A 25992-nucleotide genomic window follows, 5' to 3' on the forward strand; every position below is an offset into this window, starting at 1 on the left:
TGGTGGGCTTAACTTCAATGATCGGACGAGAACAGGTGTATTCTGCAATGGTTTGTCAGTAGGTTGAATATTCGTCGGAATTGGATGTAATATAATACTTCGGCTAGGCAAAAAATCCAGGGAAATAGTTAGTATGTAATGTGGAATAAAAATGATGATGAGCCTAATGCACGTGGTATTCGCAGCCGGTCTACCTTGCAAGTACTAACCACGCCCGATGCAGCTTCAGTGATCGGACGTGAATTGGTGTATTCTGCATTGGTTTGACAGTAGGCTGAATATTCGTTGCAATTGCATGTCATTTATTGCTTCGGCTAGGCAGAAAAACATGTGAAAATTTTAGTATGTAATGTTAAATAAAAATGTTGATGAGCCTACTGCACGAGGTATTCCCAGCCGGTCTCCCATGCAAGTACTAACCACGCCCGATGCAGATTAACTTCAGTGATCGGACGAGAACTGGTGTATTCTGCAATGGATTGGCAGTAGGCTGAATATTCGTTGCAATTGGATGTCATTTATTGCTTCGGCTAGGTAAAAAATTATGGGAAAATGTTAGTATGTAATGTGGAATAAATATGTTGATGAGCCTACTGCACGTGGTATTCCCAGCCGGTCTCCAATGCAAGTACTAACCGTGCCCGATGCAGATTAACTTCAGTGATCGGACGAGAACTGGTGTATTCTGCAATGGTTTGGCAGTAGGCTGAATATTTGTCGGAATTGAATGTAATTTAATACTTCGGCTAGGCAACAAATCCCGGGGAAAATTTTGTATGTACGGTGGAATAATAATGTTGGTAAGCCTACTGCACGTGGTATTCCCAGCCGGTCTCCCATGCAAGTACTAACCATGCCCGATGCAGATTAACTTCAGTGATCGGATGAGAACTGGTGTATTCTGCATTGGTTTGGCAGTAGGCTGAATATTCGTCGCAATTGGATGTCATTTAATGCTTCACCTAGGCAAAAAAACATGGAAAAAAGTTAGTATGTACGGTGGAATAAAAATGTTGATGAGCCTACTGCACATGGTATTCCCAGCCGGTCTCCCATGCAAGTACTAACCACGCCCGATGCAGCTTATCTTTAGTGATCGGACGAGAACTGGTGTATTCTGCAATGGGTTGGCAGTAGGCTGAATATTCGTCGGAATTGGACATCATTTATTGCTTCGGCTATGCAATAATAATGTTGATAAGCCTACTGCACGTGGGCTTAACTTCAATGATCGGACGAGAACAGGTGTATTCTGCAATGGTTTGTCAGTAGGTTGAATATTCGTCGGAATTGGATGTAATATAATACTTCGGCTAGGCAAAAAATCCAGGGAAATAGTTAGTATGTAATGTGGAATAAAAATGATGATGAGCCTAATGCACGTGGTATTCGCAGCCGGTCTACCTTGCAAGTACTAACCACGCCCGATGCAGCTTCAGTGATCGGACGTGAATTGGTGTATTCTGCATTGGTTTGACAGTAGGCTGAATATTCGTTGCAATTGCATGTCATTTATTGCTTCGGCTAGGCAGAAAAACATGTGAAAATTTTAGTATGTAATGTTAAATAAAAATGTTGATGAGCCTACTGCACGAGGTATTCCCAGCCGGTCTCCCATGCAAGTACTAACCACGCCCGATGCAGATTAACTTCAGTGATCGGACGAGAACTGGTGTATTCTGCAATGGATTGGCAGTAGGCTGAATATTCGTTGCAATTGGATGTCATTTATTGCTTCGGCTAGGTAAAAAATTATGGGAAAATGTTAGTATGTAATGTGGAATAAAATTGTTGATGAGCCTACTGCACGTGGTATTCCCAGCCGGTCTCCAATGCAAGTACTAACCGTGCCCGATGCAGATTAACTTCAGTGATCGGACGAGAACTGGTGTATTCTGCAATGGTTTGGCAGTAGGCTGAATATTTGTCGGAATTGAATGTAATTTAATACTTCGGCTAGGCAACAAATCCCGGGGAAAATTTTGTATGTACGGTGGAATAATAATGTTGGTAAGCCTACTGCACGTGGTATTCCCAGCCGGTCTCCCATGCAAGTACTAACCATGCCCGATGCAGATTAACTTCAGTGATCGGACGAGAACTGGTGTATTCTGCAATGGGTTGGCAGTAGGCTGAATATTCGTCGGAATTGGACATCATTTATTGCTTCGGCTATGCAATAATAATGTTGATAAGCCTACTGCACGTGGGCTTAACTTCAATGATCGGACGAGAACAGGTGTATTCTGCAATGGTTTGTCAGTAGGTTGAATATTCGTCGGAATTGGATGTAATATAATACTTCGGCGAGGCAAAAAATCCAGGGAAAAAGTTAGTATGTAATGTGGAATAAAAATGTTGATGAGCCTACTGCACGAGGTATTCCCAGCCGGTCTCCCATGCAAGTACTAACCACGCCCGATGCAGATTAACTTCAGTGATCGGACGAGAACTGGTGTATTCTGCATTGGTTTGGCTGTAGGCTGAATATTCTTTGCAATTGGAGGTCATTTATTGCTTCGGCTAGGTAAAAAATTATGGGAAAATGTTAGTATGTAATGTGGAATAAAAATGTTGATGAGCCTAATGCACGTGGTATTCCCAGCCGGTCTCCCATGCAAGTACTAACCATGCCCGAGGCAGATTAATTTCAGTGATCGGATGAGAACTGGTGTATTCTGCATTGGTTTGGCAGTAGGCTGAATATTCGTCGCAATTGGATGTCATTTAATGCTTCGGCTAGGCAAAAAAACATGGAAAAAAGTTAGTATGTACGGTGGAATAAAAATGTTGATGAGCCTACTGCACATGGTATTCTCAGCCGGTCTCCCATGCAAGTACTAACCACGCCCGATGCAGCTTAACTTCAGTGATCGGACGAGAACTGGTGTATTCTGCAATGGTTTGGCAGTAGGCTGAATATACGTAGGAATTGGATGTCATTTATTGCTATGGCTAGAAAAAAAATCATAGGAAAATGTTAATATGTAATGTGGAATAAAAATGTTGATGAGCCTACTGCACGTGGTATTCACAGCCGGTATCCCATGCAAGTACTAACCACGCCCGATGCAGCTTAACTTCAGTGATGAGACGAGAACTGGTGTATTCTGCAATGGGTTGGCAGTAGGCTGAATATTCGTCGGAATTGGACATCATTTATTGCTTCGGCTATGCAATAATAATGTTGATAAGCCTACTGCAGGTGGGCTTAACTTCAATGATCGGACGAGAACAGGTGTATTCTGCAATGGTTTGTCAGTAGGTTGAATATTCGTCGGACTTGTATGTAATATAATACTTCGGCTAGGCAAAAAATCCAGGGAAAAAGTTAGTATGTAATGTGGAATAAAAATGTTGATGAGCCTACTGCACGAGGTATTCCCAGCCGGTCTCCCATGCAAGTACTAACCACGCCCGATGCAGATTAACTTCAGTGATCGGACAAGAACTGGTGTATTCTGCATTGGTTTGGCTGTAGGCTGAATATTCTTTGCAATTGGAGGTCATTTATTGCTTCGGCTAGGTAAAAAATTATGGGAAAATGTTAGTATGTAATGTGGAATAAAAATGTTGATGAGCCTACTGCACATGGTATTCCCAGCCTGTCTCCCATGCAAGTAGTAACCACGCCCGATGCAGCTTAACTTCAGTGATCGGACGAGAACTGGTGTATTCTGCAATGGGTTGGCAGTAGGCTGAATATTCGTTGCAATTTGATGTCATTTATTGCTTCAGCTAGGTAAAAAATTATGGGAAAATGTTAGTATGTAATGTGGAACAAAAATTTTGATGAGCCTACTGCAGGTGGTATTCCCAGCCGGTCTCCTATGCAAGTACTAACCATGCCCGATGCAGATTAACTTCAGTGATCGGACGAGATCTGGTGTATTCTGCAATGGTTTGGCAGTAGGCTGAATATTTGACGGAATTGTATGTAATTTAATACTTCGGCTAGGCATCAAATCCCGGGAAAAAGTTTGTATGTACTGTGGAATAATAATGTTGATAAGCCTACTGCACGTGGTATTCCTAGCCGGTCTCCCATGCAAGTACTAACCACGCCCGATGCAGATTAACTTCAGTGATCGGACAAGAACTGGTGTATTCTGCATTGGTTTGGCTTTAGGCTGAATATTCTTTGCAATTGGAGGTCATTTATTGCTTCGGCTAGGTAAAAAATTATGGGAAAATGTTAGTATGTAATGTGGAATAAAAATGTTGATGAGCCTACTGCACATGGTATTCCCAGCCTGTCTCCCATGCAAGTACTAACCACGCCCGATGCAGCTTAACTTCAGTGATCGGACGAGATCTGGTGTATTTTGCAATGGTTTGGCAGTAGGCTGAATATTCGTCGCAATTGGATGTCATTTAATGTTTCGGCTAGGCAAACAAACATGGAAAAAAGTTAGTATGTACGGTGGAATAAAAATGTTGATGAGCCTACTGCACATGGTATTCTCAGCCGGTCTCCCATGCAAGTACTAACCACGCCCAATGCAGCTTAACTTCAGTGATCGGACGAGAACTGGTGTATTCTGCAATGGTTTGACAGTAGGCTGAATATACTTCGGAATTGGATGTCATTTAATGCTACGGCTAGAAAAAAAATCATAGGAAAATGTTAGTATGTAATGTGGAATAAAAATGTTGATGAGCCTACTGCACGCGGAATTCCCAGCCGGTCTCCCATGCAAGTACTAACCACGCCCGATGCAGCTTAACTTCAGTGATCAGACGAGAACTGGTGTATTCTGCAATGGGTTGGCAGTAGGCTGAATATTCGTCGGAATTGGACATCATTTATTGCTTCGGCTATGCAATAATAATGTTGATAAGCCTACTGCACGTGGTATTCCCAGCCGGTCTCCCATGCAAGTACTAACCACGCCCGATGCAGCTTAACTTCAGGGATCAGACGAGAACTGGTGTATTCTGCAATGGGTTGGCAGTAGGCTGAATATTCGTCGGAATTGGACATCATTTATTGCTTCGGCTATGCAATAATAATGTTGATAAGCCTACTGCACGTGGGCTTAACTTCAATGATCGTACGAGAACAGGTGTATTCTGCAATGGTTTGGCAGTAGGCTGAATATACGTCGGAATTGGATGTCATTTAATGCTACGGCTAGAAAAAAAATCATAGGAAAATGTTAGTATGTAATGTGGAATAAAAATGTTGATGAGCCTACTGCACGTGGTATTCCCAGCCGGTCTCCCATGCAAGTACTAACCATGCCTGAGGCAGATTAACTTCAGTGATCTGACGAGAACTGGTGTACTCTGCATTGGTTTGGCAGGAGGCTGAATATTCGTCGCAATTGGATGTCATTTAATGCTTCGGCTAGGCAAAAAATCATGGAAAAAAGTTAGTATGTACGGTGGAATAAAAATGTTGATGAGCCTACTGCACATTGTATTCTCAACCGGTATCCCATGCAAGTACTAACCACTCCCGATGCATCTTAACTTCAGTGATCGGACGAGAAGTGGTGTATTCTGCAATGGTTTGGCAGTAGGCTGAATATACGTCGGAATTAGATGTCATTTAATGCTACGGTTAGGCAAAAAATCATAGGAAAAAGTTAGTATGTACGGTGGAATAAAAATGTTGATGAGCCTACTGCATACGGTATTCTCAGCCAGTCTCCCATACAAGTACTAACCATGCCCGATGCAGATTAACTTCAGTGATCTGACGAGAACTGGTGTATTCTGCAATGGTTTGTCAGTAGGTTGAATATTCGTCGGAATTGGATGTAATTTAATACTTCGGCTAGGCAAAAAATCCCGGGAAAAAGTTAGTATGTATGGTGGAATAAAAATGTTGATGAGCCTAATGCACGTGGTATTCCCCGCCGGTCTCCCATGCAAGTACTAACCACGCCCGATGCAGCTTAACTTCAGTGATCGGACGAGAACTGGTGTATTCTGCAATGGGTTTGCAGTAGGCTGAATATTCGTTGCAATTGGATGTCATTTATTGCTTCGGCTAGGCAAAAAAACATGGGAAAATGTTAGTATGTACGGTGGAATAAAAATGTTGATAAGCCTACTGCACATGGTATTCCCATCCAGACTCCCATGCAAGTACTAACCATGCCCGATGCAGATTAACTTCAGCGATCGGACGAGAACTGGTGTATTCTGCAATGGTTTGGCAGTAGGCTGAATATTTGTCGGAATAGAATGTAATTTAATACTTTGGCTAGGCAACAAATCCCGGGAAAAATTTGCATGTACGGTGGAATAATAATGTTGATAAGCCTATTGCACGTGGTATTCCTAGCCGGTCTCCCATGCAAGTACTAACCACGCCCGATGCAGCTTAACTTCAGGGATCAGACGAGAACTGGTGTATTCTGCAATGGGTTGGCAGTAGGCTGAATATTCGTCGGAATTGGACATCATTTATTGCTTCGGCTATGCAATAATAATGTTGATAAGCCTACTGCACGTGGGCTTAACTTCAATGATCGTACGAGAACAGGTGTATTCTGCAATGGTTTGGCAGTAGGCTGAATATACGTCGGAATTGGATGTCATTTAATGCTACGGCTAGAAAAAAAATCATAGGAAAATGTTAGTATGTAATGTGGAATAAAATTGTTGATGAGCCTACTGCACGTGGTATTCCCAGCCGGTCTCCCATGCAAGTACTAACCATTCCCAAGGCAGATTAACTTCAGTGATCGGACGAGAACTGGTGTACTCTGCATTGGTTTGGCAGGAGGCTGAATATTCGTTGCAATTGAATGTCATTTATTGCTTCGGCTAGGCAAAAAAACATGGGAAAATGTTAGTATGTACGGTGGAATAAAAATGTTGATAAGCCTACTGCACATGGTATTCCCAGCCAGACTCCCATGCAAGTACTAACCATGCCCGATGCAGATTAACTTCAGCGATCGGACGAGAACTGGTGTATTCTGCAATGGTTTGGCAGTAGGCTGAATATTTGTCGGAATAGAATGTAATTTAATACTTTGGCTAGGCAACAAATCCCGGGAAAAATTTGCATGTACGGTGGAATAATAATGTTGATAAGCCTATTGCACGTGGTATTCCTAGCCGGTCTCCCATGCAAGTACTAACCACGCCCGATGCAGCTTAACTTCAGGGATCAGACGAGAACTGGTGTATTCTGCAATGGGTTGGCAGTAGGCTGAATATTCGTCGGAATTGGACATCATTTATTGCTTCGGCTATGCAATAATAATGTTGATAAGCCTACTGCACGTGGGCTTAACTTCAATGATCGTACGAGAACAGGTGTATTCTGCAATGGTTTGGCAGTAGGCTGAATATACGTCGCAATTGGATGTCATTTTATGCTTCGGCTAGGCAAAAAATCATGGAAAAAATTTAGTATGTAATGTGGAATAAAAATGTTGATGAGCCTACTGCATATTGTATTCTCAACCGGTATCCCATGCAAGTACTAACCACGCCCGATGCATCTTAACTTCAGTGATCGGACGAGAACTGGTGTATTCTGCAATGGTTTGGCAGTAGGCTGAATATACGTCGGAATTAGATGTCATTTAATGCTACGGTTAGGCAAAAAATCATAGGAAAAAGTTAGTATGTACGGTGGAATAAAAATGTTGATGAGCCTACTGCATACGGTATTCTCAGCCGGTCTCCCATGCAAGTACTAACCACGTCTGGTGGGCTTAACTTCAATGATCAGACGAGAACTGGTGTATTCTGGAATGGTTTGGCAGTACGCTGAATATTCGTTGGAATTGAATGTAATTTAATACTTTGGCTAGGCAACAAATCCCTGGAAAAAGTATGTATGAACGGAGGAATAATAATGTTGATAAGCCGACTGCACGTGGTATTCCCAGACAGTCTCCCATACAAGTACTAACCATGCCCGATGCAGATTAACTTCAGTGATCTGACGAGAACTGGTGTATTCTGCAATGGTTTGTCAGTAGGTTGAATATTCGTCGGAATTGGATGTAATTTAATACTTCGGCTAGGCAAAAAATCCCGGGAAAAAGTTAGTATGTATGGTGGAATAAAAATGTTGATGAGCCTAATGCACGTGGTATTCCCCGACGGTCTCCCATGCAAGTACTAACCACGCCCGATGCAGATTAACTTCAGTGATTGGACTAGAACTGGTGTATTCTTCATTGGTTTAGCTGTAGGCTGAATATTCTTTGCAATTGGAGGTCATTTATTGCTTCGGCTAGGTAAAAAATTATGGGAAAATGTTAGTATGTAATGTGGAATAAAAATGTTGATAAGCCTACTGCACTTGGTATTCCCAGCCGGTCTCCCATGCAAGTACTAACCACGCCCGATGCAGCTTAACTTCAGTGATCGGACGAGAACTGGTGTATTCTGCAATGGGTTTGCAGTAGGCTGAATATTCGTTGCAATTGGATGTCATTTATTGCTTCGGCTAGGCAAAAAAACATGGGAAAATGTTAGTATGTACGGTGGAATAAAAATGTTGATAAGCCTACTGCACATGGTATTCCCAGCCAGACTCCCATGCAAGTACTAACCATGCCCGATGCAGATTAACTTCAGCGATCGGACGAGAACTGGTGTATTCTGCAATGGTTTGGCAGTAGGCTGAATATTTGTCGGAATAGAATGTATTTTAATACTTTGGCTAGGCAACAAATCCCGGGAAAAATTTGCATGTACAGTGGAATAATAATGTTGATAAGCCTACTGCACGTGGTATTCCTAGCCGGTCTCCCATGCAAGTACTAACCATGCCCGATGCAGCTTAACTTCAGTGATCGGACGAGAACTGGTGTATTCTGCAATGGGTTTGCAGTAGGCTGAATATTCGTTGCAATTGGATGTCATTTATTGCTTCGGCTAGGCAAAAAAACATGGGAAAATGTTAGTATGTACGGTGGAATAAAAATGTTGATAAGCCTACTGCACATGGTATTCCCATCCAGACTCCCATGCAAGTACTAACCATGCCCGATGCAGATTAACTTCAGCGATCGGACGAGAACTGGTGTATTCTGCAATGGTTTGGCAGTAGGCTGAATATTTGTCGGAATAGAATGTAATTTAATACTTTGGCTAGGCAACAAATCCCGGGAAAAATTTGCATGTACGGTGGAATAATAATGTTGATAAGCCTATTGCACGTGGTATTCCTAGCCGGTCTCCCATGCAAGTACTAACCACGCCCGATGCAGCTTAACTTCAGGGATCAGACGAGAACTGGTGTATTCTGCAATGGGTTGGCAGTAGGCTGAATATTCGTCGGAATTGGACATCATTTATTGCTTCGGCTATGCAATAATAATGTTGATAAGCCTACTGCACGTGGGCTTAACTTCAATGATCGTACGAGAACAGGTGTATTCTGCAATGGTTTGGCAGTAGGCTGAATATACGTCGGAATTGGATGTCATTTAATGCTACGGCTAGAAAAAAAATCATAGGAAAATGTTAGTATGTAATGTGGAATAAAATTGTTGATGAGCCTACTGCACGTGGTATTCCCAGCCGGTCTCCCATGCAAGTACTAACCATTCCCAAGGCAGATTAACTTCAGTGATCGGACGAGAACTGGTGTACTCTGCATTGGTTTGGCAGGAGGCTGAATATTCGTTGCAATTGAATGTCATTTATTGCTTCGGCTAGGCAAAAAAACATGGGAAAATGTTAGTATGTACGGTGGAATAAAAATGTTGATAAGCCTACTGCACATGGTATTCCCAGCCAGACTCCCATGCAAGTACTAACCATGCCCGATGCAGATTAACTTCAGCGATCGGACGAGAACTGGTGTATTCTGCAATGGTTTGGCAGTAGGCTGAATATTTGTCGGAATAGAATGTAATTTAATACTTTGGCTAGGCAACAAATCCCGGGAAAAATTTGCATGTACGGTGGAATAATAATGTTGATAAGCCTATTGCACGTGGTATTCCTAGCCGGTCTCCCATGCAAGTACTAACCACGCCCGATGCAGCTTAACTTCAGGGATCAGACGAGAACTGGTGTATTCTGCAATGGGTTGGCAGTAGGCTGAATATTCGTCGGAATTGGACATCATTTATTGCTTCGGCTATGCAATAATAATGTTGATAAGCCTACTGCACGTGGGCTTAACTTCAATGATCGTACGAGAACAGGTGTATTCTGCAATGGTTTGGCAGTAGGCTGAATATACGTCGCAATTGGATGTCATTTTATGCTTCGGCTAGGCAAAAAATCATGGAAAAAATTTAGTATGTAATGTGGAATAAAAATGTTGATGAGCCTACTGCATATTGTATTCTCAACCGGTATCCCATGCAAGTACTAACCACGCCCGATGCATCTTAACTTCAGTGATCGGACGAGAACTGGTGTATTCTGCAATGGTTTGGCAGTAGGCTGAATATACGTCGGAATTAGATGTCATTTAATGCTACGGTTAGGCAAAAAATCATAGGAAAAAGTTAGTATGTACGGTGGAATAAAAATGTTGATGAGCCTACTGCATACGGTATTCTCAGCCGGTCTCCCATGCAAGTACTAACCACGTCTGGTGGGCTTAACTTCAATGATCAGACGAGAACTGGTGTATTCTGGAATGGTTTGGCAGTACGCTGAATATTCGTTGGAATTGAATGTAATTTAATACTTTGGCTAGGCAACAAATCCCTGGAAAAAGTATGTATGAACGGAGGAATAATAATGTTGATAAGCCGACTGCACGTGGTATTCCCAGACAGTCTCCCATACAAGTACTAACCATGCCCGATGCAGATTAACTTCAGTGATCTGACGAGAACTGGTGTATTCTGCAATGGTTTGTCAGTAGGTTGAATATTCGTCGGAATTGGATGTAATTTAATACTTCGGCTAGGCAAAAAATCCCGGGAAAAAGTTAGTATGTATGGTGGAATAAAAATGTTGATGAGCCTAATGCACGTGGTATTCCCCGACGGTCTCCCATGCAAGTACTAACCACGCCCGATGCAGATTAACTTCAGTGATTGGACTAGAACTGGTGTATTCTTCATTGGTTTAGCTGTAGGCTGAATATTCTTTGCAATTGGAGGTCATTTATTGCTTCGGCTAGGTAAAAAATTATGGGAAAATGTTAGTATGTAATGTGGAATAAAAATGTTGATAAGCCTACTGCACTTGGTATTCCCAGCCGGTCTCCCATGCAAGTACTAACCACGCCCGATGCAGCTTAACTTCAGTGATCGGACGAGAACTGGTGTATTCTGCAATGGGTTTGCAGTAGGCTGAATATTCGTTGCAATTGGATGTCATTTATTGCTTCGGCTAGGCAAAAAAACATGGGAAAATGTTAGTATGTACGGTGGAATAAAAATGTTGATAAGCCTACTGCACATGGTATTCCCAGCCAGACTCCCATGCAAGTACTAACCATGCCCGATGCAGATTAACTTCAGCGATCGGACGAGAACTGGTGTATTCTGCAATGGTTTGGCAGTAGGCTGAATATTTGTCGGAATAGAATGTATTTTAATACTTTGGCTAGGCAACAAATCCCGGGAAAAATTTGCATGTACAGTGGAATAATAATGTTGATAAGCCTACTGCACGTGGTATTCCTAGCCGGTCTCCCATGCAAGTACTAACCATGCCCGATGCAGATTAACTTCAGTGATCGGACGAGACTGGTGTATTCTGCATTGGTTTGGCAGTAGGCTGAATATTCGTCGCAATTGGATGTCATTTAATGCTTCGGCTAGGAAAAAAAGCATGGAAAAAAGTTAGTATGTACGGTGGAATAAAAATGTTGATGAGCCTACTGCACATGGTATTCTCAGCCAGTCTCCCATGCAAGTACTAACCACGACCGATGCAGCTTAACTTCAGTGATCGGACGAGAACTGGTGTATTCTGCAATGGTTTGGCAGTAGGCTGAAGATCCATCGGAATTGGATGTCATTTAATGCTACGGCTAGGAAAAAAATCATAGGAAAAAGTTAGTATGTAATGTGGAATAAAAATGTTTATGAGCCTACTGCACGTGGTATTCCCAGCCGATCTCCCATGCAAGTACTAACCACGCCCGATGCAGCTTAACTTCAGTGATCGGACGAGAACTGGTGTATTCTGCAATGGGTTGGCAGTAGGCTGAATATTCGTCGGAATTGGATGTCGTTTAATGCTTCGGCTATGCAAAAAATCCCGCGAAAAAGTTAGTATGTACGGTGGAATAATAATGTTGATAAGCCGACTGCACGTGGTATTCCCAGCCTGTCTCCCATACAAGTACTAACCACGTCTGGTGGGCTTAACTTCAATGATCAGACGAGAACAGGTGTATTCTGCAATGGTTTGGCAGTAGGCTGAATATTCGTTGGAATTGAATGTAATTTAATACTTCGGCTAGGCAACAAATCCCTGGAAAAGGTTTGTATGTACGGTGGAATAATAATGTTGATAAGCCGACTGCACGAGGTATTCCCAGCCAGTCTCCCATACAAGTACTAACCATGCCCGATGCAGATTAACTTCAGTGATCTGAAGAGAACTGGTGTATTCGTCATTGGTTTGGCTGTAGGCTGAATATTCTTTGCAATTGGAGGTCATTTATAGCTTCGGCTAGGTAAAAAATTATGGGAAAATGTTAGTATGTAATGTGGAATAAAAATGTTGATGAGCCTACTGCACTTGGTATTCCCAGCCGGTCTCCCATGCAAGTACTAACCACGCCCGATGCAGCTTAACTTCAGTGATCGGAAGAGAACTGGAGTATTCTGCAATGGGTTTGCAGTAGGTTGAATATTCGTTGCAATTGGATGTCATTTATTGCTTCGGCTAGGCAAAAAAACATGGGAAAATGTTAGTATGTACGGTGGAATAAAAATGTTGATAAGCCTACTGCACGTGGTATTCCCAGCCGGTCTCCCATGCAAGTACTAACCACGCCCAATGCAGCTTAACTTCAGTGATCGGACGAGAACTGGTGTATTCTGCAATGGTTTGGCAGTAGGCTGAATATTTGTCGGAATAGAATGTAATTTAATACTTTGGCTAGGCAACAAATCCCGGGAAAAATTTGCATGTACGGTGGAATAATAATGTTGATAAGCCTACTGCACGTGGTATTCCTAGCCGGTCTCCCATGCAAGTACTAACCATGCCCGATGCAGATTAACTTCAGTGATCGGACGAGCACTGTTTTATTCTGCATTGGTTTGGCAGTAGGCTGAATATTCATCGCAATTGGATGTCATTTAATGTTTTGGCTAAGAAAACAAGCATGGAAAAAAGTTAGTATGTACGGTGGAATAAAAATGTTGATGAGCCTATTGCACATGGTATTCTCAGCCAGTCTCCCATGCAAGTACTAACCACGCCCGATGCAGCTTAAATTCAGTGATCGGACGAGAACTGGTGTATTCTGCAATGGTTTGGCAGTAGGCTGAATATACGTAGGAATTGGATGTCATTTAATGCTACGGCTAGGAAAAAAATCATAGGAAAAAGTTAGTGTGTAATGTGGAATAAAAATGTTGATGAGCCTACTGCATGTGGTATTCCCAGCCTATCTCCCATGCAAGTACTAACCACGCCCGATGCAGCTTAACTTCAGTGATCGGACGAGAACTGGTGTATACTGCAATGGTTTGGCAGTAGGCTGAATATTGGTCGGAATTGGATTTAATTTAATACTTCGGCTAGCCAAAAAAATCCCGGGAAAAAGTTAGTATGTACGGTGGAATAAAAATGTTGATGAGCCTAATGCACGTGGTATTCCCAGCCGGTCTCCCTTGCAAGTACTAACCACGCCCGATGCAGCTTAACTTCAGTGATCGGACGTGAACTGGTGTATTCTTCACTGGTTTGGCAGTAGGCTGAATATTCGTTGCAATTGGATGTCATTTATTGCTTCGGCTAGGCAAAAAAACATAGGAAAATGTTAGTATGTAATGTGGAATACAAATGTTGATGAGCCTACTGCACGTGGTATTCCCAGCCGGTCTCCTATGCAAGTACTAACCACGCCCGATGCAGATTAACTTCAGTGATCGGACGGGAACTGGTGTATTCTGTATTGGTTTGGCTGTAGGCTGGATATTCTTTGCAATTGGAGGTCATTTATTGCTTCGGCTAGGTAAAAAATTATGGGAAAATGTTAGTATGTAATGTGGAATAAAAATGTTGATGAGCCAACTGCACTTGGTATTCCCAGCCGGTCTACCATGCAAGTACTAACCACGCCCGATGCAGTTTAACTTCAGTGATCGGACGAGAACTGGTGTATTCTGCAATGGTTTGGCAGTAGGCTGAATATTTGTCGGAATAGAATGTAATTTAATACTTTGGCTAGGCAACAAATCCCGGGAAAAATGTGCATGTACGGTGGAATAATAATGTTGATAAGCCTACTGCACGTGGTATTCCCAGTCGGTCTCCCATGCAAGTACTAAGCACGCCGGATGCGGCTTAACTTCAGTGATCGGACGAAAACTGGTGTATTCTGTACTGGTTTGGCAGTAGGCTGAATATTCGTTGCAATTTGATGTCATTTATTGCTTCGGCTAGGCAAAAAAACATGGGAAAATGTTAGTATGTAATGTGGAATAAAAATGTTGATGAGCCTACTGCACGTGGTATTCCCAGCCGGTCTCCCATGCAAGTACTAACCACGCCCGATGCAGATTAAATTCAGTAATCGGACGGGAACTGGTGTATTCTGCATTGGTTTGGCTGTAGGCTGAATATTCTTTGCAATTGGAGGTCATTTATTGCTTCGGCTAGGTAAAAAAAATCAGGGAAAATGTTAGTATGTAATGTGGAATAAAAATGTTGATGAGCCTACTGCACGTGGTATTCCCAGCCGGTCTCCCATGCAAGTACTAACCACGCCCGATGCAGCTTAACTTCAGTGATCGGACGAGAACTGGTGTATTCTGCAATGGGTTGGCAGTAGGCTGAATATTCGTTGCAATTGGATGTCATTTATTGCTTCGGCTAGGCAACAAAACATGGGAAAATGTTAGTATGTATGGTGGAATAAAAATGTTGATGAGCCTAATGCACGTGGTATTCCCCGCCGGTCTCCCATGCAAGTACTAACCACGCCCGATGCAGATTAACTTCAGTAATCGGACGAGAACTGGTGTATTCTTCATTGGTTTGGCTGTAGGCTGAATATTCTTTGCAATTGGAGGTCATTTATTGCTTCGGCTAGGTAAAAAATTATGGGAAAATGTTAGTTTGTAATGTGGAATAAAAATGTTGTTGAACCTACTGCACTTGGTATTCCCAGCCGGTCTCCCATGCAAGTACTAACCACGTCCGATGCAGCTTAACTTCAGTGATCGGAGGAGAACTGGTGTATTCTGCAATGGGTTGGCAGTAGGCTGAATATTCGTTGCAATTGGATGTCATTTATTGCTTCGGCTAGGCAAAAAAACAAGGGAAAATGTTAGTATGTACGGTGGAATAAAAATTTTGATAAGCCTACTGCACGTGGTATTCCCAGCCGGTCTCCCATGCAAGTACTAAACATGCCCAATGCAGATTAACTTCAGTGACCGGACAAGAACTGGTGTATTCTGCAATGGTTTGGCAGTATGCTGAACATTTGTCGGAATAGAATGTAATTTAATACTTTGGCTAGGCAACAAATCCCGTGAAAAATTTACATGTACGGTGGAATAATAATGTTGATATGCCTACTGCACGTGGTATTCCTAGCCGGTCTCCCATGCAAGTACTAACCATGTCCGATGCAGATTAACTTCAGTGATCGGATGAGAACTGGTGTATTCTGCATTGGTTTGGCAGTAGGCTGAATATTCGTCGCAATTGGATGTCATTTAATGCTTCGGCTAAGAAAAAAAGCATGGAAAAAAGTTAGTATGTACGGTGGAATAAAAATGTTGATGAGCTCACTGCACATGGTATTCTCAGCCGGTCTCCCATGCAAGTACTAACCACGCCCGATGCAGCTTAACTTCAGTGATCGGACGAGAACTGGTGTATACTGCAATGGTTTGGCAGTAGGCTGAATATTCGTCGGCTTTGGATGTCGTTTAATGCTTCAGCTATGCAAAAAATTCCGGGAAAAAGTTAGCATGTACTGTGGAATAAAAATGTTGATGAGCCTAATGCACGTGGTATTCCCAGCCGGTCTCCCTTGCAAGTACTAACCACGCCCGATGCAGCTTAACTTCAGTGATCGGACGGGAACTGGTGTATTCTGCACTGGTTTGGCAGTAGGCTGAATATTCGTTGCAATTGGATGTCATTTATTGCTTCGGCTAGGCAAAAAAAACATGGGAAAATGTTAGTATGTAATGTGGAATAAAAATGTTGATGAGCCAACTGCACGTGGTATTCCCAGCCGGTCTCCCATGCAAGTACTAACCACGCCCGATGCAGATTAACTTCAGTGATCGGACGGGAACTGGTGTATTCTGCATTGGTTTGGCTGTAGGCTGAATATATCTTTGCAATTGGAGGTCATTTATTGCTTCGGCTAGGTAAAAAAAATAAGGGAAAATGTTAGTATGTAATGTGGAATAAAAATGTTGATAAGCCTACTGCACATGGTATTCCCAGCCAGTCTCCCATGCAAGTACTAACCATGCCCGATGCAGATTAACTTCAGTGATCGGACGAGAACTGGTGTATTCTGCAATGGTTTGGCAGTAGGCTGAATATTCTTTGCAATTGGAGGTCATTTATTGCATCGGCTAGGTAAAAAAAATAAGGGAAAATGTTAGTATGTAATGTGGAAAAAAAATGTTGATAAGCCTACTACACGTGGTATTCCCAGCCAGTCTCCCATGCAACTACTAACCATGCCCGATGCAGATTAACTTCAGTGATCGGACGAGAACTGGTGTATTCTGCAATGGTTTGGCAGTAGGCTGAATATTCGTGGGAATTGAATGTAATTTAATACTTCGGCTAGGCAACAAATCCCGGGAAAAAGTTTGCATGCACGGTGGAATAATAATGTTGATAAGCCTACTGTACGCGGTATTCCCAGCCGGTCTCCCATGCAAGTACTAACCATGCTCGATGCAGATTAACTTCAGTGACCGGACGAGAACTGGCGTATTCTGCATTGGTTTGGCAGTAGGCTGAATATTTGTCGCAATTGGATGTCATTTAATGCTTCGGCTAGGCAAAAAATCATGGAAAAAAGTTAGTATGTATGGTGGAATAAAAATGTTGATAAGCCTACTGCACGTGGTATTCCCAGCCGGTTTCCCATGCAAGTACTAACCTCGCCCGATGCAGCTTAACTTCAGTGATCGGACGAGAATTGGTGTATTCTGCAATGGGTTGGCAGTAGGCTGAATATTCGTTGCAATTGGATGTCATTTATTGCTTCAGCTAGGCAAAAAAACATGGGAAAATGTTAGTATGTACGGTGGAATAAAAATGTTGATAAGCCTACTGCACGTGGTATTCCCAGCCAGTCTCTCATGCAAGTACTAACCATGCCCGATGCAGATTAACTTCAGTGATCGGACGAGAACTGGTGTATTCTGCAATGGTTTGGCAGTAGGCTGAATATTCGTCGGAATTGAATGTAATTTAATACTTCGGCTAGGCAACAAATCCCGGGAAAAAGTTTGTATTCACGGTGGAATAATAATGTTGATGAGCCTACTGCACGTAGTTTTCCCAGCCTGTCTCCCATGCAAGTACTAACCATGCCCGATGCAGATTAACTTCAGTGATCGGACGAGAACTGGTGTATTCTGCAATGGTTTGGCGGTAGGCTGAATATTCGTCGGAATTGAATGTAATTTAATACTTCGGCTAGGCAACAAATCCCGGGAAAAATTTGGTATGTACGGTGGAATAAAAATGTTGATAAGCCTACTGCACGTGGTATTCCCAGCCGGTCTCCCATGCAATTACTAACCATGCCCGATGCAGATTAACTTCAGTGATCGGACGAGAACTGGTGTATTCTGCATTGGTTTGGCAGTAGGCTGAATATTCGTCGCAATTGGATGTCATTTAATGCTTCGGCTAAGAAAAAAAGCATGGAAAAAAGTTAGTATGTACGGTGGAATAAAAATGTTGATGAGCTCACTGCACATGGTATTCTCAGCCGGTCTCCCATGCAAGTACTAACCACGCCCGATGCAGCTTAACTTCAGTGATCGGACGGGAACTGGTGTATTCTGCACTGGTTTGGCAGTAGGCTGAATATTCGTTGCAATTGGATGTCAATTATTTCTTCGGCTAGGCAAAAAAAACATGGGAAAATGTTAGTATGTAATGTGGAATGAAAATGTTGATGAGCCAACTGCACGTGGTATTCCCAGCCGGTCTCCCATGCAAGTACTAACCACGCCCGATGCAGATTAACTTCAGTGATCGGACGGGAACTGGTGTATTCTGCATTGGTTAGGCTGTAGGCTGAATATATCTTTGCAATTGGAGGTCATTTATTGCTTCGGCTAGGTAAAAAAAATAAGGGAAAATGTTAGTATGTAATGTGGAATAAAAATGTTGATAAGCCTACTGCACATGGTATTCCCAGCCAGTCTCCCATGCAAGTACTAACCATGCCCGATGCAGATTAACTTCAGTGATCGGACGAGAACTGGTGTATTCTGCAATGGTTTGGCAGTAGGCTGAATATTCTTTGCAATTGGAGGTCATTTATTGCATCGGCTAGGTAAAAAAAATAAGGGAAAATGTTAGTATGTAATGTGGAAAAAAAATGTTGATAAGCCTACTGCACGTGGTATTCCCAGCCAGTCTCCCATGCAACTACTAACCATGCCCGATGCAGATTAACTTCAGTGATCGGACGAGAACTGGTGTATTCTGCAATGGTTTGGCAGTAGGCTGAATATTCGTCGGAATTGAATGTCATTTAATGCTATGGCTCGGCAAAGAATCATAGGAAAAAGTTAGTATGTAATGTGGAATAAAACTGTTGATGAGCCTACTGCACGTGGTATTCCCAGCCGGTCTACCATGCAAGTACTAACCACGCCCGATGCAGCTTAACTTCAGTGATCGGACGAGAACTGGTGTATTCTGCAATGGGTTGGCAGTAGGCTGAATATTCGTCGGAATTGGATGTCGTTTAATGCGTCGGCTATGCAAAAAATCCCGCGAAAAAGTTAGTATGTACGGTGGAATAAAAATGTTGATGAGCCTACTGCTTGTGGTATTCTCAGCCGGTCTCCCATGCAAGAACTAACCACGTCCAGTGGGCTTAACTTCAGTGATCGGACGAGAACTGGTGTGTTCTGCAATTGTTTGTCAGTAGGCTGAATATTCGTCGGAATTGGATGTAATTTAATACTTCGGCTAGGCAAAAAATCCCGGGAAAAAGTTAGTATGTTCTGTGGAATAAATATGTTGATGAGCCTAGTGCACATGGAATTCCCAGCCGTTATACCATGCAAGTACTAACCACGCCCGATGCAGCTTAACTTCACTGATCCGACGAGAACTGGTGTATTCGGCAATGGTTTGGCAGTAGGCTGAATATTCGTCGCAATTGGATGTTATTTAATGCTTCGGCTAGGCAAAAAATCATGGAAAAAAGTTAGTATGTATGGTGGAATAAAAATGTTGATGAGCCTACTGCACGTGGTATTCCCAGCCGGTCTCCCATGCAAGTACTAACCATACCCGATGCAGCTTAACTTCAGTGACCGGACGAGAACTGGTGTATTCTGCAATAGTTTGACAGTAGGCTGAGTATTCGTCAGAATTGGATTTAATTTAATACTTCGGCTTGGCAAAAAATCTCGGGAAAAAGTTAGTATGTACGGTGGAATAAAAATGTTGATGAGCCTACTGCACGTGGTATTCCCGGCCGGTCTCCCATGCAAGTACTAACCACGCCCGATGCAGCTTAACATCTGTAATCGGACGTGAACTGGTGTATTCTACATTGGTTTGGCAGTAGGCTGAATATTCGTTGCAATTGGATGTCATTTATTGCTTCGGCTAGGCAAAAAAACATGGGAAAATGTTGGTATGTAATGTGGAATAAAAATGTTGATGAGCCTACTGCACGTGGTATTCCCAGCCAGTCTCCCATGCAAGTACTAACCATGCCCGATGCAGATTAACTTCAGTGATCAGACGAGAACTGGTGTATTGTGCATTGGTTTGGCTGTAGGCTGAATATTCTTTGCAATTGGATGTTATTTATTGCTTCGGCTAGGTAAACAATTATGGGAAAATGTTAGTATGTAATGTGGAATTAAAATGTTGATGAGCCTACTGCACGTGGTATTCCCAGCCGGTCTCCCATGCAAGTACTAACCACGCCCGATGCAGATTAACTTCAGTGATCGGATGAGAGCTGGTGTATTCTGCATTGGTTTGGCAGTATGCTGAATGTTCGTTGCAATTGTATGCCATTTAATGCTTTGGCTAGGCAAAAAATCATGGAAAATAGTTAGTATGTACGGTGGAATAAAAATGTTCATCAGCCAACTGCACGTGGTATTCCCAGCCGGTCTCCCATGCAAGTACTAACCACGCCCGATGCAGGTTAACTGCAGTGATCAGACAAGAACTGGTGTAATCTGCAATGGTTTGGCAGTAGGCTGAATATTCGTCGGAATTGAATGTCATTTAATGCTATGGTTCGGCAAAAAATCATAGGAAAAAATTAGTATGTACGGTGGAATAAAAATGTTCATCAGCCAACTGCACGTGGTATTCCCAGCCGGTCTCCCATGCAAGTACTAACCACGCCCGATGCAGGTTAACTGCAGTGATCAGACGAGAACTGGTGTAATCTGCAATGGTTTGGCTGTAGGCTGAATATTCGTCCGTATTGTATGTCATTTAATGCTTCATTTAGGCAAAAAATCATGGGAAAATTTTAGTATGTAATTTGGAATAAAAATGTTGATGAGCCTACTGCACGTGGTATTCCCAGCCGGTCTCCCATGCAAGTACAAACCACGCCCGATGCAACTTAACTTCAGTGATCGGATGAGAACTGGTGTATTCTGCAATGGGTTGGCAGTAGGCTGAATATTCGTCGGAATTGGATGTCGTTTAATGCTTCGGCTAGGCAAAAAATCCCGGGAAAAAGTTAGTATGTACGGTGGAATAAAAATATTGATGAGCCTACTGCACGTGGTATTCCCAGCCGTTCTACCATGCAAGTACTAACCACGCCCTATGCAGCTTAACTTCAGTGATCGGACGACAACTGGTGTATTCTGCAATGGTTTGGCAGTAGGCTGAATATTCGTCGCAATTGGATGTCATTTAATGCTTCGGCTAGGCAAAAAATCATGGAAAAAAGTTAGTATGTACGGTGGAATAAAAATGTTGGTGAGCCTACTGCACATGGTATTCTCAGCCGGTCTCCCATGCAAGTACTAACCACGCCCGATGCACCTTAACTTCAGTGATCAGACGAGAACTGGTGTATTCTGCAATGGTTTGGCAGTAGGCTGAATATACATCGGAATTGGATGTCATTTAATCCTACGGCTAGGAAAAAATCATAGGTAAAAGTTAGTATGTAATGTGGAATAAAAATGTTGATGAGCCTACTGCACGTGGTATTCCCAGACGGTCTCCCATGCAAGTACTAACCACGCCCGATGCAGCTTAACTTCAGTGATCGGACGAGAACTGGTGTATTCTGCAATGGGTTGCCAGTAGGCTGAATATTCGTCGGAATTGGATGTCGTTTAATGCTTCGGCTATGCAAAAAATCCCTCGAAAAATTTAGTATGTGCGGTGGAATAAAAATGTTGATGAGCCTACTGCATGCGGTATTCACGGCCGGGCTCCCATGCAAGTACTACCCGCATCTGGTGGGCTTAACTTCAATGATCGGACGAGAACTGGTGTAGTCTGCAATGGTTTGTCAGTAGGTTGAATATTCTTCGGAATTGGATGTAATTTAAAACTTCGGCTGCGCAAAAAATCCCGGGAAAAAGTTAGTTTGTACGGTGGAATAAAAATGTTGATGAGCCTAATGCACGTGGTATTCCAGCCGGTCTCCCTTGCAAGTACTAACCACGCCCGATGCAGCTTAACTTCACTGATCGGACGTGAACTGGTGTATTCTGCATTGGTTTGGCAGTAGGCTGAATATTCGTTGCAATTGGATGTCATTTATTGCTTCGGCTAGGCAAAAAAACATGGGAAAATGTTAGTACGTAATGTGGAATAAAAATGTCGATGAGCCTACTGCACGTGGTATTCCCAGCCGGTCTCCCATGCAAGTACTAACCACACCCGATGCAGATTAACTTCAGTGATATGACGAGAACTGGTGTATTCTGCATTGGTTTGGCTGTATGCTGAATATTCTTTGCAATTGGAGGTCATTTATTGCTTCGGCTAGGTAAAAAATTATGGGAAAATGTTAGTATGTAATGTGGAATAAAAATGTTGATGAGCCTACTGCACGTGGTATTCCCAGCCGGTCTCCCATGCAAGTACTAACCACGCCCAATGCAGCTTAACTTCAGTGATCGGACGAGAACTGGTGTATTCTGCTATGGTTTGGCAGTAGGCTGAATATTCGTCGGAATTGGATGTCGTTTAAAATGCTTCGGCTATGCAAAATATCCCGCGAAAAAGTTAGTATGTACGGCGGAATAAAAATGTTGATGAGCGTACTGCATGCGGTTTTCTCAGCCGGTATCCCATGCAAGTACTAACCACGTCTTTAACTTCAGTGATCGGACGAGAACTGGTGTACTCTGCAATGGTTTGGCAGTAGGCTGAATATTCGTCGGAATTGGATGTAATTTAATACTTCGGCTAGGCAAAAACATCCCGGGAAAAAGTTAGTATGTACGGTGGAATAAAAATGTTGATGAGCCTAATGCAAGTGGTATTCCCAGCCGGTCTCCCTTGCAAGTACTAACCACGCCCGATGCAGCTTAACTTCAGTGATCGGACGTGAACTGGAGTATTCTGCATTGGTTTGGCAGTATGCTGAATATTCGTTGCAATTGGATGTCATTTATTGCTTCGGCTAGGCAAAAAAAACATGGGAAAATGTTAGTATGTAATGTGGAATAAAAATGTTGATGAGCCTACTGCACGTGGTATTCTCAGCCAGTCTCCCATGCAAGTACTAACCATGCACGATGCAGATTAACTTCAGTGATCGGACGTGAACTGGTGTATTCAGCAATGGTTAGGCAGTAGTCTGAATATTCGTCCGAATTGTATGTCATTTAATGCTTCGTCTAGGCAAAAAATCATGGGAAAATGTTAGCATGTAATGTGGAATAAAAATGTTGATGAGCCTACTGCACGAGGTATTCCCAGCCGATCTCCCGTGCAAGTACTAACCACGCCCGATGCGGCTTAGCTTCAGTGATCGGACGAGAACTGGTGTATTCTGCAATGGTTTGGCAGTAGGCTGAATATTTGTCGGAATTGGATGTCGTTTAATGCTTCGGCTATGCAAAAAATCATGGAAAAAGGTTCGTATGTACGGTGGAATAAAAATGTTCATTAGCCTACTGCAGGTGGTATTCCCAGCCGGTCTCCCACGCAAGTACTAACCACGCCCGATGCAGCTTAACTTCAGCGATCGGACGAGAACTGGTGTATTCTGCAATGGTTTGGCAGTAGGCTGAATATTCGTCGGAATTGGATGTAATTAAATACTTCGGCTAGGCAACAAATCGCGGGAAAAAAATGGTATGTACGGTTGAATAAAAATGTTGATAAGGCTACTGCACGTGGTATTCCCAGCCGGTCTCCCATGCAAGTACTAACCATGCCCGATGCAGATTAACTTCAGTGATCGGACGAGAACTGGTGTATTCTGCATTGGTTTGGCAGTAGGCTGAATATTCCTCGGAATTGGATGTAATTTAATACTTCGGCTAGGCAAAAAATCATGGAAAAAAGTTAGTATGTACGGTGGAATAAAAATGTTCATGAGCCTACTGCAGATGGTTTTCCCAGCCGATCACCCACGCAAGTACTAACCACGCCCGATGCAGCTTAACTTCAGTGATCGGACGAGAACTGGTGTATTCAGCAATGGTTAGGCAGTAGTCTGAATATTCGTCCGAATTGTATGTCATTTAATGCTTCGTCTAGGCAAAAAATCATGGGAAAATGTTAGCATGTAATGTGGAATAAAAATGTTGATGAGCCTACTGCACGAGGTATTCCCAGCCGATCTCCCGTGCAAGTACTAACCACGCCCGATGCGGCTTAGCTTCAGTGATCGGACGAGAACTGGTGTATTCTGCAATGGTTTGGCAGTAGGCTGAATATTTGTCGGAATTGGATGTCGTTTAATGCTTCGGCTATGCAAAAAATCATGGAAAAAGGTTCGTATGTACGGTGGAATAAAAATGTTCATTAGCCTACTGCAGGTGGTATTCCCAGCCGGTCTCCCACGCAAGTACTAACCACGCCCGATGCAGCTTAACTTCAGCGATCGGACGAGAACTGGTGTATTCTGCAATGGTTTGGCAGTAGGCTGAATATTCGTCGGAATTGGATGTAATTAAATACTTCGGCTAGGCAACAAATCGCGGGAAAAAAATGGTATGTACGGTTGAATAAAAATGTTGATAAGGCTACTGCACGTGGTATTCCCAGCCGGTCTCCCATGCAAGTACTAACCATGCCCGATGCAGATTAACTTCAGTGATCGGACGAGAACTGGTGTATTCTGCATTGGTTTGGCAGTAGGCTGAATATTCCTCGGAATTGGATGTAATTTAATACTTCGGCTAGGCAAAAAATCATGGAAAAAAGTTAGTATGTACGGTGGAATAAAAATGTTCATGAGCCTACTGCAGATGGTTTTCCCAGCCGATCACCCACGCAAGTACTAACCACGCCCGATGCAGCTTAACTTCAGTGATCGGACGAGAACTGGTGTATTCTGCAATGATTTGGCAGTAGGCTGAATATTCGTCGGAATTGGATGTAATTTTTTACTTCGGCTAGGCAACAAATCCCGGGAAATATGGTATGTACGGTGGAATAAAAATGTTGATAAGCCTACTGCACGTGGTATTCCCAGCCGGTCTCCCATGCAAGTACTAACCATGCCCTATGCAGATTAACTTCAATGATCAGACGAGAACTGGTGTATTCTGCATTGGTTTGGCAGTAGGCTGAATATTCGTCGCAATTGGATGTCATTTAATGCTTCGTCTAGGCAAAAAATCATGGGAAAAAGTTAGTATGTAATGTGGACTAAAAATGTTCATCAGCCTACTGCACGCGGTATTCTCAGCCGGTCTCCCATGCAAGTACTAACCACGCCCGATGCAGCTTAACTTCAGTGATCGGACGAGAACTGGTGTATTCTGCAATGGTTAGGCAGTAGGCTGAATATTCGACCGAATTGTATGTCATTTAATGCTTCGTCTAGGCAAAAAATCATTGGAAAAAGTTAGCATGTAATGTGGAATAAAAATGTTGATGAGCCTACTGCACGAGGTATTCCCCGCCGGTCTCTCGTGCAAGTACTAACCACGCCCGATGCGGCTTAGCTTCAGTGATCGGACGAGAACTGGTGTATTCTGCAATGGTTTGGCAGTAGGCTGAATATTTGTCGGAATTGGATTTCAATTAATGCTTCGGCTAGGCAAAAAATCACGGGAAAAAGTTGGTATGTACAGGTGGAATAAAAGTATTGATAAGCCTACTGCCCGTGGTATTCCCAGCCGGTCTCCCATTCAATTACTAACCATGCCCGATGCAGATTAACTTCAGTGATCGGACGAGAACTGGTGTATTCTGCAATGGTTTGGCAGTAGACTGAATATTCGTCGGAATTGGATGTAATTTAATACTTCGGCTAGGCAACAAATCCCGGGAAAAAGTTGGTATGTACGGTGGAATTATAATGTTGATGAGCGTACTGCACGTGGTATTCCCAGCCTGTCTCACATCCAAGTACTAACCACGCCCGATGCAGCTTAACTTCAGTGATCGGACGAGAACTGGTGTATTCTGCAATGGTTTGGCAGTAGGCTGAATATTCATCCTAATTGTATGTCATTTAATGCTTCGTCTAGGCAAAAAATCCCGGGAAAAATT

The 25992-nt window shown here is 42.9% G+C and overlaps 2 non-coding genes and 99 pseudogenes across 2 annotated transcripts; all 101 read right to left on the minus strand.

Moving 5' to 3' along the window:
- Positions 1 to 371: 371 nt before the first annotated feature.
- LOC146744926 (5S ribosomal RNA) lies at positions 372 to 491 on the minus strand (annotated as a pseudogene).
- A 96-nt stretch (positions 492 to 587) lies between these two features.
- LOC146744927 (5S ribosomal RNA) lies at positions 588 to 707 on the minus strand (annotated as a pseudogene).
- Positions 708 to 803: 96 nt separating this feature from the next.
- LOC146744928 (5S ribosomal RNA) lies at positions 804 to 923 on the minus strand (annotated as a pseudogene).
- A 96-nt stretch (positions 924 to 1019) lies between these two features.
- LOC146744929 (5S ribosomal RNA) lies at positions 1020 to 1139 on the minus strand (annotated as a pseudogene).
- A 442-nt stretch (positions 1140 to 1581) lies between these two features.
- Positions 1582 to 1701, minus strand: LOC146744930 (5S ribosomal RNA; annotated as a pseudogene).
- A 96-nt stretch (positions 1702 to 1797) lies between these two features.
- LOC146744931 (5S ribosomal RNA) lies at positions 1798 to 1917 on the minus strand (annotated as a pseudogene).
- A 96-nt stretch (positions 1918 to 2013) lies between these two features.
- Positions 2014 to 2133, minus strand: LOC146744932 (5S ribosomal RNA; annotated as a pseudogene).
- Positions 2134 to 2364: 231 nt separating this feature from the next.
- Positions 2365 to 2484, minus strand: LOC146744933 (5S ribosomal RNA; annotated as a pseudogene).
- A 96-nt stretch (positions 2485 to 2580) lies between these two features.
- On the minus strand, positions 2581 to 2700 carry LOC146744934 (5S ribosomal RNA; annotated as a pseudogene).
- A 96-nt stretch (positions 2701 to 2796) lies between these two features.
- LOC146744935 (5S ribosomal RNA) lies at positions 2797 to 2916 on the minus strand (annotated as a pseudogene).
- A 96-nt stretch (positions 2917 to 3012) lies between these two features.
- LOC146744936 (5S ribosomal RNA) lies at positions 3013 to 3132 on the minus strand (annotated as a pseudogene).
- Positions 3133 to 3363: 231 nt separating this feature from the next.
- LOC146744937 (5S ribosomal RNA) lies at positions 3364 to 3483 on the minus strand (annotated as a pseudogene).
- A 96-nt stretch (positions 3484 to 3579) lies between these two features.
- On the minus strand, positions 3580 to 3699 carry LOC146744938 (5S ribosomal RNA; annotated as a pseudogene).
- A 96-nt stretch (positions 3700 to 3795) lies between these two features.
- Positions 3796 to 3915, minus strand: LOC146744939 (5S ribosomal RNA; annotated as a pseudogene).
- A 96-nt stretch (positions 3916 to 4011) lies between these two features.
- Positions 4012 to 4131, minus strand: LOC146744940 (5S ribosomal RNA; annotated as a pseudogene).
- Positions 4132 to 4227: 96 nt separating this feature from the next.
- LOC146744941 (5S ribosomal RNA) lies at positions 4228 to 4347 on the minus strand (annotated as a pseudogene).
- A 96-nt stretch (positions 4348 to 4443) lies between these two features.
- Positions 4444 to 4563, minus strand: LOC146744942 (5S ribosomal RNA; annotated as a pseudogene).
- Positions 4564 to 4659: 96 nt separating this feature from the next.
- Positions 4660 to 4779, minus strand: LOC146744943 (5S ribosomal RNA; annotated as a pseudogene).
- Positions 4780 to 4840: 61 nt separating this feature from the next.
- On the minus strand, positions 4841 to 4960 carry LOC146744944 (5S ribosomal RNA; annotated as a pseudogene).
- A 231-nt stretch (positions 4961 to 5191) lies between these two features.
- On the minus strand, positions 5192 to 5311 carry LOC146744945 (5S ribosomal RNA; annotated as a pseudogene).
- Positions 5312 to 5623: 312 nt separating this feature from the next.
- Positions 5624 to 5743, minus strand: LOC146744946 (5S ribosomal RNA; annotated as a pseudogene).
- Positions 5744 to 5839: 96 nt separating this feature from the next.
- On the minus strand, positions 5840 to 5959 carry LOC146744947 (5S ribosomal RNA; annotated as a pseudogene).
- A 96-nt stretch (positions 5960 to 6055) lies between these two features.
- Positions 6056 to 6175, minus strand: LOC146744948 (5S ribosomal RNA; annotated as a pseudogene).
- A 95-nt stretch (positions 6176 to 6270) lies between these two features.
- LOC146744949 (5S ribosomal RNA) lies at positions 6271 to 6390 on the minus strand (annotated as a pseudogene).
- A 231-nt stretch (positions 6391 to 6621) lies between these two features.
- On the minus strand, positions 6622 to 6741 carry LOC146744950 (5S ribosomal RNA; annotated as a pseudogene).
- Positions 6742 to 6837: 96 nt separating this feature from the next.
- On the minus strand, positions 6838 to 6957 carry LOC146744951 (5S ribosomal RNA; annotated as a pseudogene).
- Positions 6958 to 7052: 95 nt separating this feature from the next.
- Positions 7053 to 7172, minus strand: LOC146744952 (5S ribosomal RNA; annotated as a pseudogene).
- A 231-nt stretch (positions 7173 to 7403) lies between these two features.
- Positions 7404 to 7523, minus strand: LOC146744953 (5S ribosomal RNA; annotated as a pseudogene).
- Positions 7524 to 7834: 311 nt separating this feature from the next.
- LOC146744954 (5S ribosomal RNA) lies at positions 7835 to 7954 on the minus strand (annotated as a pseudogene).
- A 312-nt stretch (positions 7955 to 8266) lies between these two features.
- On the minus strand, positions 8267 to 8386 carry LOC146744955 (5S ribosomal RNA; annotated as a pseudogene).
- A 96-nt stretch (positions 8387 to 8482) lies between these two features.
- On the minus strand, positions 8483 to 8602 carry LOC146744956 (5S ribosomal RNA; annotated as a pseudogene).
- Positions 8603 to 8697: 95 nt separating this feature from the next.
- Positions 8698 to 8817, minus strand: LOC146744957 (5S ribosomal RNA; annotated as a pseudogene).
- A 96-nt stretch (positions 8818 to 8913) lies between these two features.
- LOC146744958 (5S ribosomal RNA) lies at positions 8914 to 9033 on the minus strand (annotated as a pseudogene).
- A 95-nt stretch (positions 9034 to 9128) lies between these two features.
- Positions 9129 to 9248, minus strand: LOC146744959 (5S ribosomal RNA; annotated as a pseudogene).
- Positions 9249 to 9479: 231 nt separating this feature from the next.
- LOC146744960 (5S ribosomal RNA) lies at positions 9480 to 9599 on the minus strand (annotated as a pseudogene).
- A 96-nt stretch (positions 9600 to 9695) lies between these two features.
- On the minus strand, positions 9696 to 9815 carry LOC146744961 (5S ribosomal RNA; annotated as a pseudogene).
- A 95-nt stretch (positions 9816 to 9910) lies between these two features.
- Positions 9911 to 10030, minus strand: LOC146744962 (5S ribosomal RNA; annotated as a pseudogene).
- Positions 10031 to 10261: 231 nt separating this feature from the next.
- On the minus strand, positions 10262 to 10381 carry LOC146744963 (5S ribosomal RNA; annotated as a pseudogene).
- Positions 10382 to 10692: 311 nt separating this feature from the next.
- Positions 10693 to 10812, minus strand: LOC146744964 (5S ribosomal RNA; annotated as a pseudogene).
- A 312-nt stretch (positions 10813 to 11124) lies between these two features.
- Positions 11125 to 11244, minus strand: LOC146744965 (5S ribosomal RNA; annotated as a pseudogene).
- A 96-nt stretch (positions 11245 to 11340) lies between these two features.
- On the minus strand, positions 11341 to 11460 carry LOC146744966 (5S ribosomal RNA; annotated as a pseudogene).
- A 95-nt stretch (positions 11461 to 11555) lies between these two features.
- On the minus strand, positions 11556 to 11674 carry LOC146744967 (5S ribosomal RNA; annotated as a pseudogene).
- Positions 11675 to 11770: 96 nt separating this feature from the next.
- LOC146744968 (5S ribosomal RNA) lies at positions 11771 to 11890 on the minus strand (annotated as a pseudogene).
- Positions 11891 to 11986: 96 nt separating this feature from the next.
- On the minus strand, positions 11987 to 12106 carry LOC146744969 (5S ribosomal RNA; annotated as a pseudogene).
- A 527-nt stretch (positions 12107 to 12633) lies between these two features.
- On the minus strand, positions 12634 to 12753 carry LOC146744970 (5S ribosomal RNA; annotated as a pseudogene).
- A 96-nt stretch (positions 12754 to 12849) lies between these two features.
- Positions 12850 to 12969, minus strand: LOC146744971 (5S ribosomal RNA). The gene has a single exon (XR_014929634.1). It is a non-coding gene; the product is annotated as a 5S ribosomal RNA (ribosomal RNA).
- A 95-nt stretch (positions 12970 to 13064) lies between these two features.
- Positions 13065 to 13184, minus strand: LOC146744972 (5S ribosomal RNA; annotated as a pseudogene).
- Positions 13185 to 13280: 96 nt separating this feature from the next.
- Positions 13281 to 13400, minus strand: LOC146744973 (5S ribosomal RNA; annotated as a pseudogene).
- Positions 13401 to 13496: 96 nt separating this feature from the next.
- Positions 13497 to 13616, minus strand: LOC146744974 (5S ribosomal RNA; annotated as a pseudogene).
- A 97-nt stretch (positions 13617 to 13713) lies between these two features.
- Positions 13714 to 13833, minus strand: LOC146744975 (5S ribosomal RNA; annotated as a pseudogene).
- Positions 13834 to 13929: 96 nt separating this feature from the next.
- LOC146744976 (5S ribosomal RNA) lies at positions 13930 to 14049 on the minus strand (annotated as a pseudogene).
- A 96-nt stretch (positions 14050 to 14145) lies between these two features.
- Positions 14146 to 14265, minus strand: LOC146744977 (5S ribosomal RNA; annotated as a pseudogene).
- Positions 14266 to 14360: 95 nt separating this feature from the next.
- Positions 14361 to 14480, minus strand: LOC146744978 (5S ribosomal RNA; annotated as a pseudogene).
- Positions 14481 to 14576: 96 nt separating this feature from the next.
- On the minus strand, positions 14577 to 14696 carry LOC146744979 (5S ribosomal RNA; annotated as a pseudogene).
- A 97-nt stretch (positions 14697 to 14793) lies between these two features.
- On the minus strand, positions 14794 to 14913 carry LOC146744980 (5S ribosomal RNA; annotated as a pseudogene).
- A 96-nt stretch (positions 14914 to 15009) lies between these two features.
- Positions 15010 to 15129, minus strand: LOC146744981 (5S ribosomal RNA; annotated as a pseudogene).
- Positions 15130 to 15225: 96 nt separating this feature from the next.
- LOC146744982 (5S ribosomal RNA) lies at positions 15226 to 15345 on the minus strand (annotated as a pseudogene).
- Positions 15346 to 15441: 96 nt separating this feature from the next.
- Positions 15442 to 15561, minus strand: LOC146744983 (5S ribosomal RNA; annotated as a pseudogene).
- A 95-nt stretch (positions 15562 to 15656) lies between these two features.
- Positions 15657 to 15776, minus strand: LOC146744984 (5S ribosomal RNA; annotated as a pseudogene).
- Positions 15777 to 15872: 96 nt separating this feature from the next.
- LOC146744985 (5S ribosomal RNA) lies at positions 15873 to 15992 on the minus strand (annotated as a pseudogene).
- A 96-nt stretch (positions 15993 to 16088) lies between these two features.
- LOC146744986 (5S ribosomal RNA) lies at positions 16089 to 16208 on the minus strand (annotated as a pseudogene).
- A 97-nt stretch (positions 16209 to 16305) lies between these two features.
- LOC146744987 (5S ribosomal RNA) lies at positions 16306 to 16425 on the minus strand (annotated as a pseudogene).
- Positions 16426 to 16523: 98 nt separating this feature from the next.
- LOC146744988 (5S ribosomal RNA) lies at positions 16524 to 16643 on the minus strand (annotated as a pseudogene).
- A 97-nt stretch (positions 16644 to 16740) lies between these two features.
- Positions 16741 to 16860, minus strand: LOC146744989 (5S ribosomal RNA; annotated as a pseudogene).
- Positions 16861 to 16956: 96 nt separating this feature from the next.
- LOC146744990 (5S ribosomal RNA) lies at positions 16957 to 17076 on the minus strand (annotated as a pseudogene).
- A 96-nt stretch (positions 17077 to 17172) lies between these two features.
- Positions 17173 to 17292, minus strand: LOC146744991 (5S ribosomal RNA; annotated as a pseudogene).
- Positions 17293 to 17388: 96 nt separating this feature from the next.
- LOC146744992 (5S ribosomal RNA) lies at positions 17389 to 17508 on the minus strand (annotated as a pseudogene).
- Positions 17509 to 17604: 96 nt separating this feature from the next.
- LOC146744993 (5S ribosomal RNA) lies at positions 17605 to 17724 on the minus strand (annotated as a pseudogene).
- Positions 17725 to 17820: 96 nt separating this feature from the next.
- LOC146744994 (5S ribosomal RNA) lies at positions 17821 to 17940 on the minus strand (annotated as a pseudogene).
- Positions 17941 to 18036: 96 nt separating this feature from the next.
- Positions 18037 to 18156, minus strand: LOC146744995 (5S ribosomal RNA; annotated as a pseudogene).
- Positions 18157 to 18253: 97 nt separating this feature from the next.
- On the minus strand, positions 18254 to 18373 carry LOC146744996 (5S ribosomal RNA; annotated as a pseudogene).
- Positions 18374 to 18471: 98 nt separating this feature from the next.
- On the minus strand, positions 18472 to 18591 carry LOC146744997 (5S ribosomal RNA; annotated as a pseudogene).
- Positions 18592 to 18688: 97 nt separating this feature from the next.
- LOC146744998 (5S ribosomal RNA) lies at positions 18689 to 18808 on the minus strand (annotated as a pseudogene).
- Positions 18809 to 18904: 96 nt separating this feature from the next.
- Positions 18905 to 19024, minus strand: LOC146744999 (5S ribosomal RNA; annotated as a pseudogene).
- A 527-nt stretch (positions 19025 to 19551) lies between these two features.
- On the minus strand, positions 19552 to 19671 carry LOC146745000 (5S ribosomal RNA; annotated as a pseudogene).
- A 96-nt stretch (positions 19672 to 19767) lies between these two features.
- Positions 19768 to 19887, minus strand: LOC146745001 (5S ribosomal RNA; annotated as a pseudogene).
- Positions 19888 to 19983: 96 nt separating this feature from the next.
- LOC146745002 (5S ribosomal RNA) lies at positions 19984 to 20103 on the minus strand (annotated as a pseudogene).
- Positions 20104 to 20199: 96 nt separating this feature from the next.
- LOC146745003 (5S ribosomal RNA) lies at positions 20200 to 20319 on the minus strand (annotated as a pseudogene).
- Positions 20320 to 20415: 96 nt separating this feature from the next.
- On the minus strand, positions 20416 to 20535 carry LOC146745004 (5S ribosomal RNA; annotated as a pseudogene).
- Positions 20536 to 20631: 96 nt separating this feature from the next.
- On the minus strand, positions 20632 to 20751 carry LOC146745005 (5S ribosomal RNA; annotated as a pseudogene).
- Positions 20752 to 20847: 96 nt separating this feature from the next.
- On the minus strand, positions 20848 to 20967 carry LOC146745006 (5S ribosomal RNA; annotated as a pseudogene).
- Positions 20968 to 21063: 96 nt separating this feature from the next.
- LOC146745007 (5S ribosomal RNA) lies at positions 21064 to 21183 on the minus strand (annotated as a pseudogene).
- Positions 21184 to 21279: 96 nt separating this feature from the next.
- On the minus strand, positions 21280 to 21399 carry LOC146745008 (5S ribosomal RNA; annotated as a pseudogene).
- Positions 21400 to 21494: 95 nt separating this feature from the next.
- Positions 21495 to 21614, minus strand: LOC146745009 (5S ribosomal RNA; annotated as a pseudogene).
- Positions 21615 to 21925: 311 nt separating this feature from the next.
- On the minus strand, positions 21926 to 22044 carry LOC146745010 (5S ribosomal RNA; annotated as a pseudogene).
- Positions 22045 to 22140: 96 nt separating this feature from the next.
- Positions 22141 to 22260, minus strand: LOC146745011 (5S ribosomal RNA; annotated as a pseudogene).
- Positions 22261 to 22356: 96 nt separating this feature from the next.
- On the minus strand, positions 22357 to 22476 carry LOC146745012 (5S ribosomal RNA). The gene has a single exon (XR_014929657.1). It is a non-coding gene; the product is annotated as a 5S ribosomal RNA (ribosomal RNA).
- A 307-nt stretch (positions 22477 to 22783) lies between these two features.
- LOC146745013 (5S ribosomal RNA) lies at positions 22784 to 22903 on the minus strand (annotated as a pseudogene).
- A 313-nt stretch (positions 22904 to 23216) lies between these two features.
- On the minus strand, positions 23217 to 23336 carry LOC146745014 (5S ribosomal RNA; annotated as a pseudogene).
- Positions 23337 to 23432: 96 nt separating this feature from the next.
- Positions 23433 to 23552, minus strand: LOC146745015 (5S ribosomal RNA; annotated as a pseudogene).
- A 96-nt stretch (positions 23553 to 23648) lies between these two features.
- LOC146745016 (5S ribosomal RNA) lies at positions 23649 to 23768 on the minus strand (annotated as a pseudogene).
- Positions 23769 to 23864: 96 nt separating this feature from the next.
- On the minus strand, positions 23865 to 23984 carry LOC146745017 (5S ribosomal RNA; annotated as a pseudogene).
- A 96-nt stretch (positions 23985 to 24080) lies between these two features.
- LOC146745018 (5S ribosomal RNA) lies at positions 24081 to 24200 on the minus strand (annotated as a pseudogene).
- A 96-nt stretch (positions 24201 to 24296) lies between these two features.
- LOC146745019 (5S ribosomal RNA) lies at positions 24297 to 24416 on the minus strand (annotated as a pseudogene).
- A 96-nt stretch (positions 24417 to 24512) lies between these two features.
- On the minus strand, positions 24513 to 24632 carry LOC146745020 (5S ribosomal RNA; annotated as a pseudogene).
- Positions 24633 to 24728: 96 nt separating this feature from the next.
- On the minus strand, positions 24729 to 24848 carry LOC146745021 (5S ribosomal RNA; annotated as a pseudogene).
- Positions 24849 to 24942: 94 nt separating this feature from the next.
- On the minus strand, positions 24943 to 25062 carry LOC146745022 (5S ribosomal RNA; annotated as a pseudogene).
- A 96-nt stretch (positions 25063 to 25158) lies between these two features.
- Positions 25159 to 25278, minus strand: LOC146745023 (5S ribosomal RNA; annotated as a pseudogene).
- Positions 25279 to 25374: 96 nt separating this feature from the next.
- Positions 25375 to 25494, minus strand: LOC146745024 (5S ribosomal RNA; annotated as a pseudogene).
- Positions 25495 to 25591: 97 nt separating this feature from the next.
- LOC146745025 (5S ribosomal RNA) lies at positions 25592 to 25711 on the minus strand (annotated as a pseudogene).
- Positions 25712 to 25807: 96 nt separating this feature from the next.
- LOC146745026 (5S ribosomal RNA) lies at positions 25808 to 25927 on the minus strand (annotated as a pseudogene).
- Between the last annotated feature and the right edge of the window lie 65 nt (positions 25928 to 25992).

Source organism: Saccoglossus kowalevskii, chromosome 5, assembly GCF_978046115.1.
Source record: "Saccoglossus kowalevskii chromosome 5, keSacKowa6.1, whole genome shotgun sequence".
In the NCBI taxonomy this organism is placed as follows: domain Eukaryota; kingdom Metazoa; phylum Hemichordata; class Enteropneusta; family Harrimaniidae; genus Saccoglossus; species Saccoglossus kowalevskii.